The following is a 15,628-nucleotide window of genomic DNA, read 5'->3' on the forward strand; positions in this document are numbered from 1 at the left end:
TCGAAGGGAGAGACACCGGAGCAGTCCTTTCCATTTCCGGAGCCGCTCCGACACCCTGCCCTCTAAACCTAGCCAGTTCTCCGGCGGAGACGGATGTGTGGCAGAAAGGTAAACGCCGAGATAGAGCAGCGGACCCGCGCTCCACCGGATGGCCTGAAGCGCGGGTGGGAGGGAGCTCGCCTGCCACCCGTCCCCTACCACCAGGCCAGAGCTCTTGACCCAGTTGACCCGGGCGGAGGAGGCCGCCGAATAGATGGTCTGGCAAGCCTCCACCCGCACCAAGTCGCCCGGGTCCTGGACCACGAGGAGCACGTCGTCGGCATACGCCGACAGGACCAGCCGCAGCTCCGGCTCCCGCAGCACCAACCCTGCCAACCTCCTACGGAGGAGACAGAGGAAGGGCTCGATCGCCAGAGCATACAGCTGGCCCGAGAGGGGGCACCCTTGACGTACTCCTCGCCCGAAGCTGACCGGTTCGGTCAGGGTCCAGTTGAGCCTGACCAAACACTCTGCGGAGGCGTACAGCACCTGGAGAAAACTCACAAACTGGGGCCCGAAGCCAAACGCTCGCAGAGTGCCCAGGAGATACCCGTGGTCCACCCTGTCGAACGCCTTCTCCTGATCCAGGGACAGGAGGGCGAACGACAGACCATCCCTACACCCGAGTTCCAAGAGGTCCCGGACCAGATACAAGTTGTCGAAGATGGTGCGGCCCGGGACGGTGTAGGTCTGGTCTGGGTGGATCACGTCCGCCAGCACGGACCCTAGCCGCAGCGAGATGGCCTTTGCTACGATTTTATAGTCCGTGCTGAGGAGCGAGATGGGACGCCAATTCCGTAAATCGCGGAGGTCCCCCTTCTTCGGCAATAAGGCGAGCACGGCTCGCCTGCACGAAAGAGGGAGGACCCCGCCCTGCAAGGACTCGGCCCAGACGGTGACAAGGTCTGGGCCGAGGACATCCCAAAACACGCGGTAGAACTCCACGGTCAGCCCGTCCATGCCTGGAGATTTATTGGTGGGCATGCGACGGAGGGCTTCCGAGAACTCGGCCAGAGTGAGAGGTAGCTCCAGCCAGTCTCGGTCGCCCGCGCTGACCGTCGGGAGTTCATCCCAGAGCATTCTGCAAGCGTTAGGATCGGTCGGATCCGGGGAGAAAAGGCCCGCGTAGAAGGCCCTGGCCCTCCCGCACATCTCCGCCGGATCCGTGAGGGGGGTGCCGTCCTCTGCTAAAAGGCAGGTGACGTGCTTCTTGGCCCCCCTCTTTTTCTCCAGGGCGTAGAAGAAGCGGGAGCCGCGATCCATCTCCCGAAGGAGGCGGATGCGGGATCGAACAAAGGCACCTCGGGCCCGATGGTCCTCGAGGGTCCGGAGCTCTTCCCGCTTCTCCCGGCACGCTCCGCAGAGGGATGGATCACCGGGGCTGGCAGCCAGACGCCTCTCCAGCTCTAAGACCTCCCGTTCCAACTGCCCTATCGTCGCATCCCTCCGTCGGCTGGCGCCCCGGGTGTAGTCACGGCAGAAGAGCCGGGCGCGCACCTTCCCCAGGTCCCACCACCGCCGCGCCGAGGGAAAGGCACGCCGCTGCCCTCGCCAGGCCAGCCAGAACTCCTGGAAGGACGCCACAAAGCCCACATCCTCCAACAAGCTATTATTAAAATGCCAATAGGCCGGCCCCGGCCTCTCCGCGCAAAGAGAGGCTGTCACGGTGGCTAGATGGTGATCTGAAAAAGGGGCCGGCCGGACGCTGGAGGAGTGGGCCCGGGAAAGATGGAAGCGTGACATATAGATGCGGTCCAACCGGGAGTGGTACGACCGATGGACCTCCACCCGGACAAAAGTGAATGTTGAAACGTCATCCGGGTGGTGGTCGCGCCAGACGTCCACCAGGGAGTGATGTTCGACGATCTCCCGGAGGACATCCGCGGCGGCCTGGTGCTGCTCGGTCCCCGAGCGGTCCCGTTCCTCAAGGGTGGCGTTAAAGTCCCCGCCCAGGACCAGGCACTCGCGAGGATCCAAGGTGCCGAGGAAGGCGGACGCCTGCTGATAAAAACACAACCTCTCCGGGCCCAATGTCGGGGCGTAAACGTTGACGAGATTAACCACAAGCCCCTCCATGCGGACCCGGAGGTGTAGCAGGCGGCCTGGCACAGCCTCGGCGACCCCCAGCACCTCGGGCCGTAGGTCGGGGGAGAACAGGGTCGCCACTCCAGCCGTACGAACTGTGAGGTGGCTAAAATAGACTCTGTCCCCCCACTCCAGCCGCCAGCTAGCTTCAGCGGCCGGATCCATATGGGTCTCCTGCAGGAAAATCACAGAGTACCCCCCCTCCCGAAGAAAGGAGAGCACCTGGCTCCTGCGGAGACCCATCCTACAGCCCCGGGTGTTTAATGTTGCAAAGATGATCGGTGCCATGAGGAGGGCTGGGGGGGATCCTCGCCGGCAGAGACGCTCACGGCCTCCGTCGGGCCGCGCAACAATCCGTGACCTACCCCGTGGGCGATTAAGGAGTCACGGAAGAGGCGGACCCGTTGGTAGGCCGCAGCGGCCTGCCTCCCGGTCCTCTTACCCTCCCCCATGAGGGCCCTCGCGGCCCGGAGGATCTGATGAAAATCCCCCCATCGCTGGAGTGCAAGCTGTACCTTGTTGCGGGAGCCACGGACGTCCTCAAGGAACTCTCGTAGCTCCTCTCTCAGCGTATGGGGGGGTGGGGTTACCGATCTATGGCTATCCCCCAGCGGGGCCCCTGTCACAGCCCCGTGGCCCACCGAGACGGGCAAGCAGGGGGCAGACCCTCGACGTGGCGTCCGATGGGCTGGCGCCACGTGGCCCGCCTCAGACCCTGGCTCAATGGGGGGCGGCGGAGGGAAAATAGCAGCCCCTGGTGGGTCGGGACAAGGAAAAACAAAGGCCGCTCCTTGGGGGTCGTCCTCTGGGATATGGAAGGAGACAGCCCCAGGGGCGGCAATAGCATCACAGGAAGTGGATGGGATAGAGACTGGGTTGGTGTCAGGGGCAGGGTCGGAGTCAGGAATAGGGACAGGGGAAGGGGCGACAGTGGGATCGGGGGCCCCAGCAGCCAGGCTCCTGGGTGGGGGGGGTGGCACCCCGCAAATGGGCTCAGGGATTTGCGGGGAGGGAGGTGGGCCCTCCGTGATGCCGGGCTCGTGCTCCAAGGCAGATGGTAAGGCCACGGCATCCATAGGTGGAGAATCAACGACGGGGCCCCCACCCAGGGAGGAGGTCGGCTGCCCCTCAGCCACGAGGGAGTCCCCTGGCGACTCGGGTCCCGGTTGCATGGCACTGGCCGTCGCCTCAAGAGGCTCGGCGGCCGCTAGCGGGGTGCCATCTGCAGCCGGGTTGGTGGAAGAGTCCAGGGGCTCCTCGGAGGCGGGAGCGGAAGCAGTGGGTAAGGGGACAGAACATGGGGAAAGGGGGGTTGAGGCAAGGTCGCTCAGATCGAGGCCCGCTGGCAGAGGGTCGTCCTCCCCCTGGGTAACTGGGGTCAGACCCAGGGCCTCGATCTCCTCATAAATGGAGGGGAGATCACCTTCCACCACCCCAGGGCTCTCCCCGCCTGCACCCGAAGCGACTCTCGCCTTGGTGCATGCAGGGGCTTCAGATTGTAAGGGGGCGAGAGGGGCTCCATCAGGGGCTTCCATAGGAAGGGACACCGGAGGAGGGGTAGTGCTTTCCTCCGATGCTGCCACGTCTTCCCTAGCCGGTAATGGTGGACAAAACCCACCCGGGGGCAAAGCGGAAGGCTCAGCATCGGTGCCCCCCTTCCTGGTCTTCCGGGGGGCTACCGCATCAGATGGGAGGAGCGGAGCTCGAGCCTTCCGCTTGCCCCGCTTCCCCTGTACTAAGGACCAGCCCTCCATGGCATCATCTGGGGGCTGGCTAACAGGTGTTGGGTCAGGGAGCAAGGACGAAAGCTTAGGGACTCGGGGAGGTAATGGTGGGGTAACATATAGGAGGGAGGATTCTCCCTGGGGCATGCCTTCTTCTATGCCCGGCGGTATCCCTACCTCACCCTCCTCTACAGGCCCTGCCAGAATGCAGGAGGCAGAGGCGGGGCCCTCCCGCTCGTCTAGGCGCACTGGGGGAGATACCCCTTGGGCCCGAGCGGGAGCTTTGGTGGGCCGGAAAGGAGGAGGGGCGGCTTCGGGCGCCGGGTAGCTAGGGGCGCCGGCGATGACGGGGCCGGCGCCCTGCCGGGGCTCGGGGGTCTCGGATGTCCCTCCGTGCCGGGCCAAGGGGCAGTCCCTCCGGACGTGTCCCATCGCCCGGCAGAGGTAGCACCGGGCCTCCCCTGTTGAATAATGCACCCGGTAGCGGGCCCCCTGGTAGGGGACCAAGAAGGACCCCTCAAGCGCCTCTCCGTCACGTGCCGCCGGCGGCAGTTGTAACTGTACCTGCCGGCGGAATGAGAGGACATGACGGAGGGCGGGGTCTTTGCAGCCCAATGGGAGAGGGCTGACCACAGAGATCGGCCTCCCCAGGGTAGAGAGGGCGGGTAACAGGGCGGCATTTGGAAGGAAGGGAGGGACAGAAGTCAGGACCAGTCGGGCGCCCAGGTCTTCTAGCGGCTCCAGGGGGACGTACACGCCCCCCACCGCCAGGCCCTTCTCCACTGCCTCCTGGGCGGCGGCCTCTGATGCTAGGAAGAAGACGACCTTTCCGTACATCTTGGAGGCCGCCACAATGGCCGTGGGCCCCACCACCCTCGCCAACGCCCGCACATAGGTCTCCACGTGGGGCGAGGCGGGTACCAGGAGGCAACGGACGCCGTGCTTCCTAGTCAAGGTGGGGAAGGGGCCCCGGCCGCTATAGATGGTAGCAGAGGCGGTGGATGGGGGAGATGACGTAGCGGCAGGCGGGGGGGCCGCCGCCACCTGGGCGTATGCCCTGGGGGCCGGGGGAGGGACACTCACAGAGCTGGTGGAAGGAACAGCAGGGAGGGATGCCGCGGCCGGTTGCGGGGCCGTGGCAGTGGGGGCACCCCCTGCCATGGAGGGCCTGGCTTTTTTAGCGGGGCCTTTACCCTTCTTTGTGCCCTGGCCCTTCCTGCTGGTTGGAGGGACTCCCTCAGAGTCAAAGGGGGCGAGGGACGTGGCAGCAGCGGAGGTCACCTCGTTACCCACCGCTGCCAGCGCTCCAGCAGGGGTGGTAGTAGGTGGCTCGGCAGCGGCGGTTGAGGTAGAGGCTAGGGGGGACGATGGTGGGGCGGGTGGAGGAGGGGCAGCAGGGTCCGCCCGAGGGGTCTCACTCTCCTCGTCCCCTGCCATAATGAGGACGGGGGGAGAGCAAACACTGGAGGGGGGGTAGGGAAGGGGGAAGCAGGTCGACCACTCCTCCCCGCTAGGCTGTAGGCAGGGGAGGAGGGCGCCAAAAAAAAAAAAGGGGGGGGTGGATGGGGGGGCTATCAAGGGCTAGGGGTCAGTCACCGACTCAGGGAAGGTTTCCGGCTCCTCTTGTTGCACCAAGGAAGGGAGGATATAACAGCATTGGGGGGTGCAGTGAGACAGAGCAAACTAAAACGGGGAGGGGTACAAGCGCATAGGAGGGGACATGGGCACACGAGGGGAGGGGCTAATCAGGACAAGGGGACCGCAGGGGGAAGGGAGCAACCAGGCGGGAAATGGGGCAGAGGAACCACGGGGCTAGCTTCAGAGGCTGGGGTGGGTCAAACAAAGGCTGCAGAGGGAAAGGGCGGGGCAGGCAAACAAACCGGAGCTAGCGAGGGGCTGGGGCAAGGGGGAGGGGCAAAAGGCAGCAAGGGGCAAATGGGTAGGCAGCAGGGGCAAAGCTGGGGGCTTGCTGTACGGGGGGGGTCAGTCCAAAAGGGCGGTTACGTGCAGCCACGTGCGCTTGTAGCAAAAGAAAGTCTTTGGAAGCTGGCTGCTGTATCAGGCCCAATGGTGGCAACAGGGTGTAGCAAGCCTAGGTGAGCAGCTGAAATCCCAGAGGCAGGAGCTCAAGGTAGATGGTAAGTAGCCAGTGGGGGTGGTGGAGGGGGCAACGATGATGGTGGTGGTGGGGATCGGGGGGGGGGGACACAGATGGACCAGGGGGCAGGCTCCACACCACACCCCCTGTGTCCCCACAAACACAGTCTAGATCCCCACCACAAGAACACAGTTCAAAAGTTACTCAGTCCGGGAGGGCCCCCTCCACGGTGGTCTGTAGAATTCCTACGCGCTCCCCCACTGGCAGATGGTCCTCCTCTTCTCCTCAGGGCTCCAGTAGCTCCCCAGCAGCAAACGCAGCAGCTCCAGGCGGCAGTCTGGTGGCCAGCAGGAAGGACCCTTCTCAGGTGGAGGTGGTGGTGGCATCCCCAGCAGCAGGAGCAATGGCTGGGGTCTCTCCCTCCCCTCCTCTGGGGAGTGGGCCAGCAGGCCCCCCCCAAGGGGCTGTAGCTGGAGCTGCAGCAACCAAGGGTGTGGATGGGTCTAGCAGCCAGCCAGCCAGGAAGCAGGTAGCAGAGAAAGAGGAGGAGGAGCAGCCCCCTCCCTCCCTCCAGACCAGAGGGCTACAGGAGAGTGATCTATTAGTCCCAGGTCAGACAGGGTTTCTGTTCCCTGAGTGAGCAGACCTATTGGGATCCAGGAAGTGGGCCGGCAAAGCCCGCCCACTGCTAAAGGATCCCCCCCAGCCTAAGGGGGGGTCCACAGGACCTGGAGACCAAAAAATTACGGGGGACAACTAATAAAAGAACAGGGACAGGAGTGAGGTCAAAGGGTCAAAAGAAGCGAACCAGACGGGGACACCGAGCAGAGAACCCCGGACAGCGCCCACTGCTCCTCGAAGGCGTCAAGGGAGCCAGTGGACGTCGCCCAGAGGAACTCTGCCCGGATACGTGAAAGAACGGAGGACCTGAAATACGCCCCACAGTCACAGGAAACTCCATCGGCCAACCTCCTCACTCTGGTTTTATAGATGGCCAGTTTTGCTAAGGCCAGAAGGAGGTTGACCAGGAGGTCCCGCAACTTTGTGGGGCGACGGATAGGGAGTGCATAAATAAAAAGGTGTGGAGAAAAGTGCAACCAAAATCTTAACAAAATATCTGTGAGGAGCCGGAATAGGGGCTGCAGCCTGGTGCACTCTAGGTAAACATGCGCCAGGGTCTCCCTCACGCCGCAAAAGGGGCAGGTGTCTGGGATAGGGGTAAACCGCGCCAAGTACACGCCCGTGCTTACGGCTCCGTGAAGGAGCCGCCAACTGATGTCCCCGGTGGGCTTCGGGATCAGAGCAGAATAAAGGCTGGCCCACCGGGGCTCCTCACCCTCCAGAGGTGGCAGAAGGTCCCGCCACTTTGTATCGGGGCGGGACGCGAGGGTGAGGACATGAAGAACATGTAGCACGAGCGTGTATAGATGTTTCCTTGGCGCGGTCCGGAACAGAACCGGCTGCAAATGGTGCAGCCGGCTCATGGCGAATGGACGGGGAGGGGGCTGGTTGGGTCCACGGGGCAAGGGCCCGATGAAAAAGTCTGGAGGGCTCGGAGTGGAGGGTGGGCGGGGCGTGCCCTCTCGCAGGACCCGGTCGAGATAGTCCCGAGCAGCGGGCGGCAAAGCGGCCCTCACCTCCTGAAGCACGCGCCGGGGAGTACGAGGTCTGGAGAGCCCCATGCGCTGAGCGAGCGTCAGGGGATCCAGCCAGTCTCCTCGGTCGTAGTCCAGGAGGTCTCCGACTTTGGTGACTTCTGCTAGGACCAACCTCTGGCGCACCATGGGGGACTCCGCCACCTGCACACGAAGCTGGGGGTTGTGTAGCAGGGGCTCCGCGAGGAGATCTGCCCCCACGGTGGCCGCCACGGACCTGGTCACTGAAAACAGTTTCCAGGTCCGGAGGAGGTCCTGGTAGAAGACCGGCAGCTCGGAGAGGCCTCGCGGAAGACCTCTCGGATGGAGACAAAGGAGCTGCCGGTCATATCGGAGCCCTCGGAAGCGGCGCAGGAAGGCGTGCGCCAATACGCTCCATGCCGGACTACCTGCACCATAAAGGAGCCTCTGCAGGGCCTGGAGGCGGAAGACGTGGACCTGAGCATGCAGACACTTCAGGCCCTGCCCTCCCTCCTCCAGGGGTAGATGGAGAACCCCCGCAGAGACCCAGTGCAGTCCTGACCAAAAGAACTCCAGAATCAACGTCCGGAGGGTGGTCAGGAAGCCCGGGGCCGGGACCAGGGTGTTGAGCCGGTACCAGAGCATGGACAGGACTAGTTGATTGAGCACCAGTGCTCTCCCTCGAAGGGAGAGACACCGGAGCAGTCCTTTCCATTTCCGGAGCCGCTCCGACACCCTGCCCTCTAAACCTAGCCAGTTCTCCGGCGGAGACGGATGTGTGGCAGAAAGGTAAACGCCGAGATAGAGCAGCGGACCCGCGCTCCACCGGATGGCCTGAAGCGCGGGTGGGAGGGAGCTCGCCTGCCACCCGTCCCCTACCACCAGGCCAGAGCTCTTGACCCAGTTGACCCGGGCGGAGGAGGCCGCCGAATAGATGGTCTGGCAAGCCTCCACCCGCACCAAGTCGCCCGGGTCCTGGACCACGAGGAGCACGTCGTCGGCGTACGCCGACAGGACCAGCCGCAGCTCCGGCTCCCGCAGCACCAACCCTGCCAACCTCCTACGGAGGAGACAGAGGAAGGGCTCGATCGCCAGAGCATACAGCTGGCCCGAGAGGGGGCACCCTTGACGTACTCCTCGCCCGAAGCTGACCGGTTCGGTCAGGGTCCAGTTGAGCCTGACCAAACACTCTGCGGAGGCGTACAGCACCTGGAGAAAACTCACAAACTGGGGCCCGAAGCCAAACGCTCGCAGAGTGCCCAGGAGATACCCGTGGTCCACCCTGTCGAACGCCTTCTCCTGATCCAGGGACAGGAGGGCGAACGACAGACCATCCCTACACCCGAGTTCCAAGAGGTCCCGGACCAGATACAAGTTGTCGAAGATGGTGCGGCCCGGGACGGTGTAGGTCTGGTCTGGGTGGATCACGTCCGCCAGCACGGACCCTAGCCGCAGCGAGATGGCCTTTGCTACGATTTTATAGTCCGTGCTGAGGAGCGAGATGGGACGCCAATTCCGTAAATCGCGGAGGTCCCCCTTCTTCGGCAATAAGGCGAGCACGGCTCGCCTGCACGAAAGAGGGAGGACCCCGCCCTGCAAGGACTCGGCCCAGACGGTGACAAGGTCTGGGCCGAGGACATCCCAAAACACGCGGTAGAACTCCACGGTCAGCCCGTCCATGCCTGGAGATTTATTGGTGGGCATGCGACGGAGGGCTTCCGAGAACTCGGCCAGAGTGAGAGGTAGCTCCAGCCAGTCTCGGTCGCCCGCGCTGACCGTCGGGAGTTCATCCCAGAGCATTCTGCAAGCGTTAGGATCGGTCGGATCCGGGGAGAAAAGGCCCGCGTAGAAGGCCCTGGCCCTCCCGCACATCTCCGCCGGATCCGTGAGGGGGGTGCCGTCCTCTGCTAAAAGGCAGGTGACGTGCTTCTTGGCCCCCCTCTTTTTCTCCAGGGCGTAGAAGAAGCGGGAGCCGCGATCCATCTCCCGAAGGAGGCGGATGCGGGATCGAACAAAGGCACCTCGGGCCCGATGGTCCTCGAGGGTCCGGAGCTCTTCCCGCTTCTCCCGGCACGCTCCGCAGAGGGATGGATCACCGGGGCTGGCAGCCAGACGCCTCTCCAGCTCTAAGACCTCCCGTTCCAACTGCCCTATCGTCGCATCCCTCCGTCGGCTGGCGCCCCGGGTGTAGTCACGGCAGAAGAGCCGGGCGCGCACCTTCCCCAGGTCCCACCACCGCCGCGCCGAGGGAAAGGCACGCCGCTGCCCTCGCCAGGCCAGCCAGAACTCCTGGAAGGACGCCACAAAGCCCACATCCTCCAACAAGCTATTATTAAAATGCCAATAGGCCGGCCCCGGCCTCTCCGCGCAAAGAGAGGCTGTCACGGTGGCTAGATGGTGATCTGAAAAAGGGGCCGGCCGGACGCTGGAGGAGTGGGCCCGGGAAAGATGGAAGCGTGACATATAGATGCGGTCCAACCGGGAGTGGTACGACCGATGGACCTCCACCCGGACAAAAGTGAATGTTGAAACGTCATCCGGGTGGTGGTCGCGCCAGACGTCCACCAGGGAGTGATGTTCGACGATCTCCCGGAGGACATCCGCGGCGGCCTGGTGCTGCTCGGTCCCCGAGCGGTCCCGTTCCTCAAGGGTGGCGTTAAAGTCCCCGCCCAGGACCAGGCACTCGCGAGGATCCAAGGTGCCGAGGAAGGCGGACGCCTGCTGATAAAAACACAACCTCTCCGGGCCCAATGTCGGGGCGTAAACGTTGACGAGATTAACCACAAGCCCCTCCATGCGGACCCGGAGGTGTAGCAGGCGGCCTGGCACAGCCTCGGCGACCCCCAGCACCTCGGGCCGTAGGTCGGGGGAGAACAGGGTCGCCACTCCAGCCGTACGAACTGTGAGGTGGCTAAAATAGACTCTGTCCCCCCACTCCAGCCGCCAGCTAGCTTCAGCGGCCGGATCCATATGGGTCTCCTGCAGGAAAATCACAGAGTACCCCCCCTCCCGAAGAAAGGAGAGCACCTGGCTCCTGCGGAGACCCATCCTACAGCCCCGGGTGTTTAATGTTGCAAAGATGATCGGTGCCATGAGGAGGGCTGGGGGGGATCCTCGCCGGCAGAGACGCTCACGGCCTCCGTCGGGCCGCGCAACAATCCGTGACCTACCCCGTGGGCGATTAAGGAGTCACGGAAGAGGCGGACCCGTTGGTAGGCCGCAGCGGCCTGCCTCCCGGTCCTCTTACCCTCCCCCATGAGGGCCCTCGCGGCCCGGAGGATCTGATGAAAATCCCCCCATCGCTGGAGTGCAAGCTGTACCTTGTTGCGGGAGCCACGGACGTCCTCAAGGAACTCTCGTAGCTCCTCTCTCAGCGTATGGGGGGGTGGGGTTACCGATCTATGGCTATCCCCCAGCGGGGCCCCTGTCACAGCCCCGTGGCCCACCGAGACGGGCAAGCAGGGGGCAGACCCTCGACGTGGCGTCCGATGGGCTGGCGCCACGTGGCCCGCCTCAGACCCTGGCTCAATGGGGGGCGGCGGAGGGAAAATAGCAGCCCCTGGTGGGTCGGGACAAGGAAAAACAAAGGCCGCTCCTTGGGGGTCGTCCTCTGGGATATGGAAGGAGACAGCCCCAGGGGCGGCAATAGCATCACAGGAAGTGGATGGGATAGAGACTGGGTTGGTGTCAGGGGCAGGGTCGGAGTCAGGAATAGGGACAGGGGAAGGGGCGACAGTGGGATCGGGGGCCCCAGCAGCCAGGCTCCTGGGTGGGGGGGGTGGCACCCCGCAAATGGGCTCAGGGATTTGCGGGGAGGGAGGTGGGCCCTCCGTGATGCCGGGCTCGTGCTCCAAGGCAGATGGTAAGGCCACGGCATCCATAGGTGGAGAATCAACGACGGGGCCCCCACCCAGGGAGGAGGTCGGCTGCCCCTCAGCCACGAGGGAGTCCCCTGGCGACTCGGGTCCCGGTTGCATGGCACTGGCCGTCGCCTCAAGAGGCTCGGCGGCCGCTAGCGGGGTGCCATCTGCAGCCGGGTTGGTGGAAGAGTCCAGGGGCTCCTCGGAGGCGGGAGCGGAAGCAGTGGGTAAGGGGACAGAACATGGGGAAAGGGGGGTTGAGGCGAGGTCGCTCAGATCGAGGCCCGCTGGCAGAGGGTCGTCCTCCCCCTGGGTAACCGGGGTCAGACCCAGGGCCTCGATCTCCTCATAAATGGAGGGGAGATCACCTTCCACCACCCCAGGGCTCTCCCCGCCTGCACCCGAAGCGACTCTCGCCTTGGTGCATGCAGGGGCTTCAGATTGTAAGGGGGCGAGAGGGGCTCCATCAGGGGCTTCCATAGGAAGGGACACCGGAGGAGGGGTAGTGCTTTCCTCCGATGCTGCCACGTCTTCCCTAGCCGGTAATGGTGGACAAAACCCACCCGGGGGCAAAGCGGAAGGCTCAGCATCGGTGCCCCCCTTCCTGGTCTTCCGGGGGGCTACCGCATCAGATGGGAGGAGCGGAGCTCGAGCCTTCCGCTTGCCCCGCTTCCCCTGTACTAAGGACCAGCCCTCCATGGCATCATCTGGGGGCTGGCTAACAGGTGTTGGGTCAGGGAGCAAGGACGAAAGCTTAGGGACTCGGGGAGGTAATGGTGGGGTAACATATAGGAGGGAGGATTCTCCCTGGGGCATGCCTTCTTCTATGCCCGGCGGTATCCCTACCTCACCCTCCTCTACAGGCCCTGCCAGAATGCAGGAGGCAGAGGCGGGGCCCTCCCGCTCGTCTAGGCGCACTGGGGGAGATACCCCTTGGGCCCGAGCGGGAGCTTTGGTGGGCCGGAAAGGAGGAGGGGCGGCTTCGGGCGCCGGGTAGCTAGGGGCGCCGGCGATGACGGGGCCGGCGCCCTGCCGGGGCTCGGGGGTCTCGGATGTCCCTCTGTGCCGGGCCAAGGGGCAGTCCCTCCGGACGTGTCCCATCGCCCGGCAGAGGTAGCACCGGGCCTCCCCTGTTGAATAATGCACCCGGTAGCGGGCCCCCTGGTAGGGGACCAAGAAGGACCCCTCAAGCGCCTCTCCGTCACGTGCCGCCGGCGGCAGTTGTAACTGTACCTGCCGGCGGAATGAGAGGACATGACGGAGGGCGGGGTCTTTGCAGCCCAATGGGAGAGGGCTGACCACAGAGATCGGCCTCCCCAGGGTAGAGAGGGCGGGTAACAGGGCGGCATTTGGAAGGAAGGGAGGGACAGAAGTCAGGACCAGTCGGGCGCCCAGGTCTTCTAGCGGCTCCAGGGGGACGTACACGCCCCCCACCGCCAGGCCCTTCTCCACTGCCTCCTGGGCGGCGGCCTCTGATGCTAGGAAGAAGACGACCTTTCCGTACATCTTGGAGGCCGCCACAATGGCCGTGGGCCCCACCACCCTCGCCAACGCCCGCACATAGGTCTCCACGTGGGGCGAGGCGGGTACCAGGAGGCAACGGACGCCGTGCTTCCTAGTCAAGGTGGGGAAGGGGCCCCGGCCGCTATAGATGGTAGCAGAGGCGGTGGATGGGGGAGATGACGTAGCGGCAGGCGGGGGGGCCGCCGCCACCTGGGCGTATGCCCTGGGGGCCGGGGGAGGGACACTCACAGAGCTGGTGGAAGGAACAGCAGGGAGGGATGCCGCGGCCGGTTGCGGGGCCGTGGCAGTGGGGGCACCCCCTGCCATGGAGGGCCTGGCTTTTTTAGCGGGGCCTTTACCCTTCTTTGTGCCCTGGCCCTTCCTGCTGGTTGGAGGGACTCCCTCAGAGTCAAAGGGGGCGAGGGACGTGGCAGCAGCGGAGGTCACCTCGTTACCCACCGCTGCCAGCGCTCCAGCAGGGGTGGTAGTAGGTGGCTCGGCAGCGGCGGTTGAGGTAGAGGCTAGGGGGGACGATGGTGGGGCGGGTGGAGGAGGGGCAGCAGGGTCCGCCCGAGGGGTCTCACTCTCCTCGTCCCCTGCCATAATGAGGACGGGGGGAGAGCAAACACTGGAGGGGGGGTAGGGAAGGGGGAAGCAGGTCGACCACTCCTCCCCGCTAGGCTGTAGGCAGGGGAGGAGGGCGCCAAAAAAAAAAAAAGGGGGGGGGTGGATGGGGGGGCTATCAAGGGCTAGGGGTCAGTCACCGACTCAGGGAAGGTTTCCGGCTCCTCTTGTTGCACCAAGGAAGGGAGGATATAACAGCATTGGGGGGTGCAGTGAGACAGAGCAAACTAAAACGGGGAGGGGTACAAGCGCATAGGAGGGGACATGGGCACACGAGGGGAGGGGCTAATCAGGGCAAGGGGACCGCAGGGGGAAGGGAGCAACCAGGCGGGAAATGGGGCAGAGGAACCACGGGGCTAGCTTCAGAGGCTGGGGTGGGTCAAACAAAGGCTGCAGAGGGAAAGGGCGGGGCAGGCAAACAAACCGGAGCTAGCGAGGGGCTGGGGCAAGGGGGAGGGGCAAAAGGCAGCAAGGGGCAAATGGGTAGGCAGCAGGGGCAAAGCTGGGGGCTTGCTGTACGGGGGGGGTCAGTCCAAAAGGGCGGTTACGTGCAGCCACGTGCGCTTGTAGCAAAAGAAAGTCTTTGGAAGCTGGCTGCTGTATCAGGCCCAATGGTGGCAACAGGGTGTAGCAAGCCTAGGTGAGCAGCTGAAATCCCAGAGGCAGGAGCTCAAGGTAGATGGTAAGTAGCCAGTGGGGGTGGTGGAGGGGGCAACGATGATGGTGGTGGTGGGGATCGGGGGGGGGACACAGATGGACCAGGGGGCAGGCTCCACACCACACCCCCTGTGTCCCCACAAACACAGTCTAGATCCCCACCACAAGAACACAGTTCAAAAGTTACTCAGTCCGGGAGGGCCCCCTCCACGGTGGTCTGTAGAATTCCTACGCGCTCCCCCACTGGCAGATGGTCCTCCTCTTCTCCTCAGGGCTCCAGTAGCTCCCCAGCAGCAAACGCAGCAGCTCCAGGTGGCAGTCTGGTGGCCAGCAGGAAGGACCCTTCTCAGGTGGAGGTGGTGGTGGCATCCCCAGCAGCAGGAGCAATGGCTGGGGTCTCTCCCTCCCCTCCTCTGGGGAGTGGGCCAGCAGGCCCCCCCCAAGGGGCTGTAGCTGGAGCTGCAGCAACCAAGGGTGTGGATGGGTCTAGCAGCCAGCCAGCCAGGAAGCAGGTAGCAGAGAAAGAGGAGGAGGAGCAGCCCCCTCCCTCCCTCCAGACCAGAGGGCTACAGGAGAGCGATCTATTAGTCCCAGGTCAGACAGGGTTTCTGTTCCCTGAGTGACCAGAGCAGGGGCTGCACTAGAGTAATCAGGAACCTGCTAGAACCAGTTAAGGCAGGCAGGCTAATTAGGACACCTGGAGCCAATTAAGAAGAAGCTGCTAGAATCAATTAAGGCAGGCTAATCAGGGCACCTGGGTTTTAAAAGGAGCTCACTTCAGTTTGTGGTGCGAGTGTGAGGAGCTGGGAGCAAGAGGTGCAAGGAGCTGAGAGGGCGCGCTGCTGGAGGACTGAGGAGTACAAGCGTTATCAGACACCAGGAGGAAGGTCCTGTGGTGAGAATAAGGAACGTGTTTGGAGGAGGCCATGGGGAAGTAGCCCAGGGAGTTGTAGCTGTCATGCAGCTGTTACAGGAGGCACTATAGACAGCTGCAGTCCACAGGGCCCTTGGCTGGAACCCGTAGTAGAGGGCGGGCCTGGGTTCCCCCCAAACCTCCCAATTGACCTGGACTGTGGGTTCTCCCAGAGGGGAAGGTCTCTGGGCTGTTCCCCAACCCACATGGTGAATCTCTGAGGCAAGAAAATCCGCCAATAAGCGCAGGACCCACCAAGATAGAGGAGGAACTTGTCACAGTACCTAATTATATGTTTTTTCAATACATGAGCAGTTCTCTGCTGTGTTTGCAGCCCGAACATATTAACTCAAAGTTTGTAGCCTTTGGTTAGGGGATGAGATCCAGAAAGTCAAAATAATTAGATGTGAAACAGACCAGTCTATTCTCATGCCCAAGCTGAGTGAAATGCAAAAAAGAATGGCAAAAATAAGGAAAATGATCTTGATTATTGAAAACTGCTCTACTTT

This window comes from Emys orbicularis, chromosome 1 (assembly GCF_028017835.1).
Source record: "Emys orbicularis isolate rEmyOrb1 chromosome 1, rEmyOrb1.hap1, whole genome shotgun sequence".
NCBI lineage: Eukaryota > Metazoa > Chordata > Testudines > Emydidae > Emys > Emys orbicularis.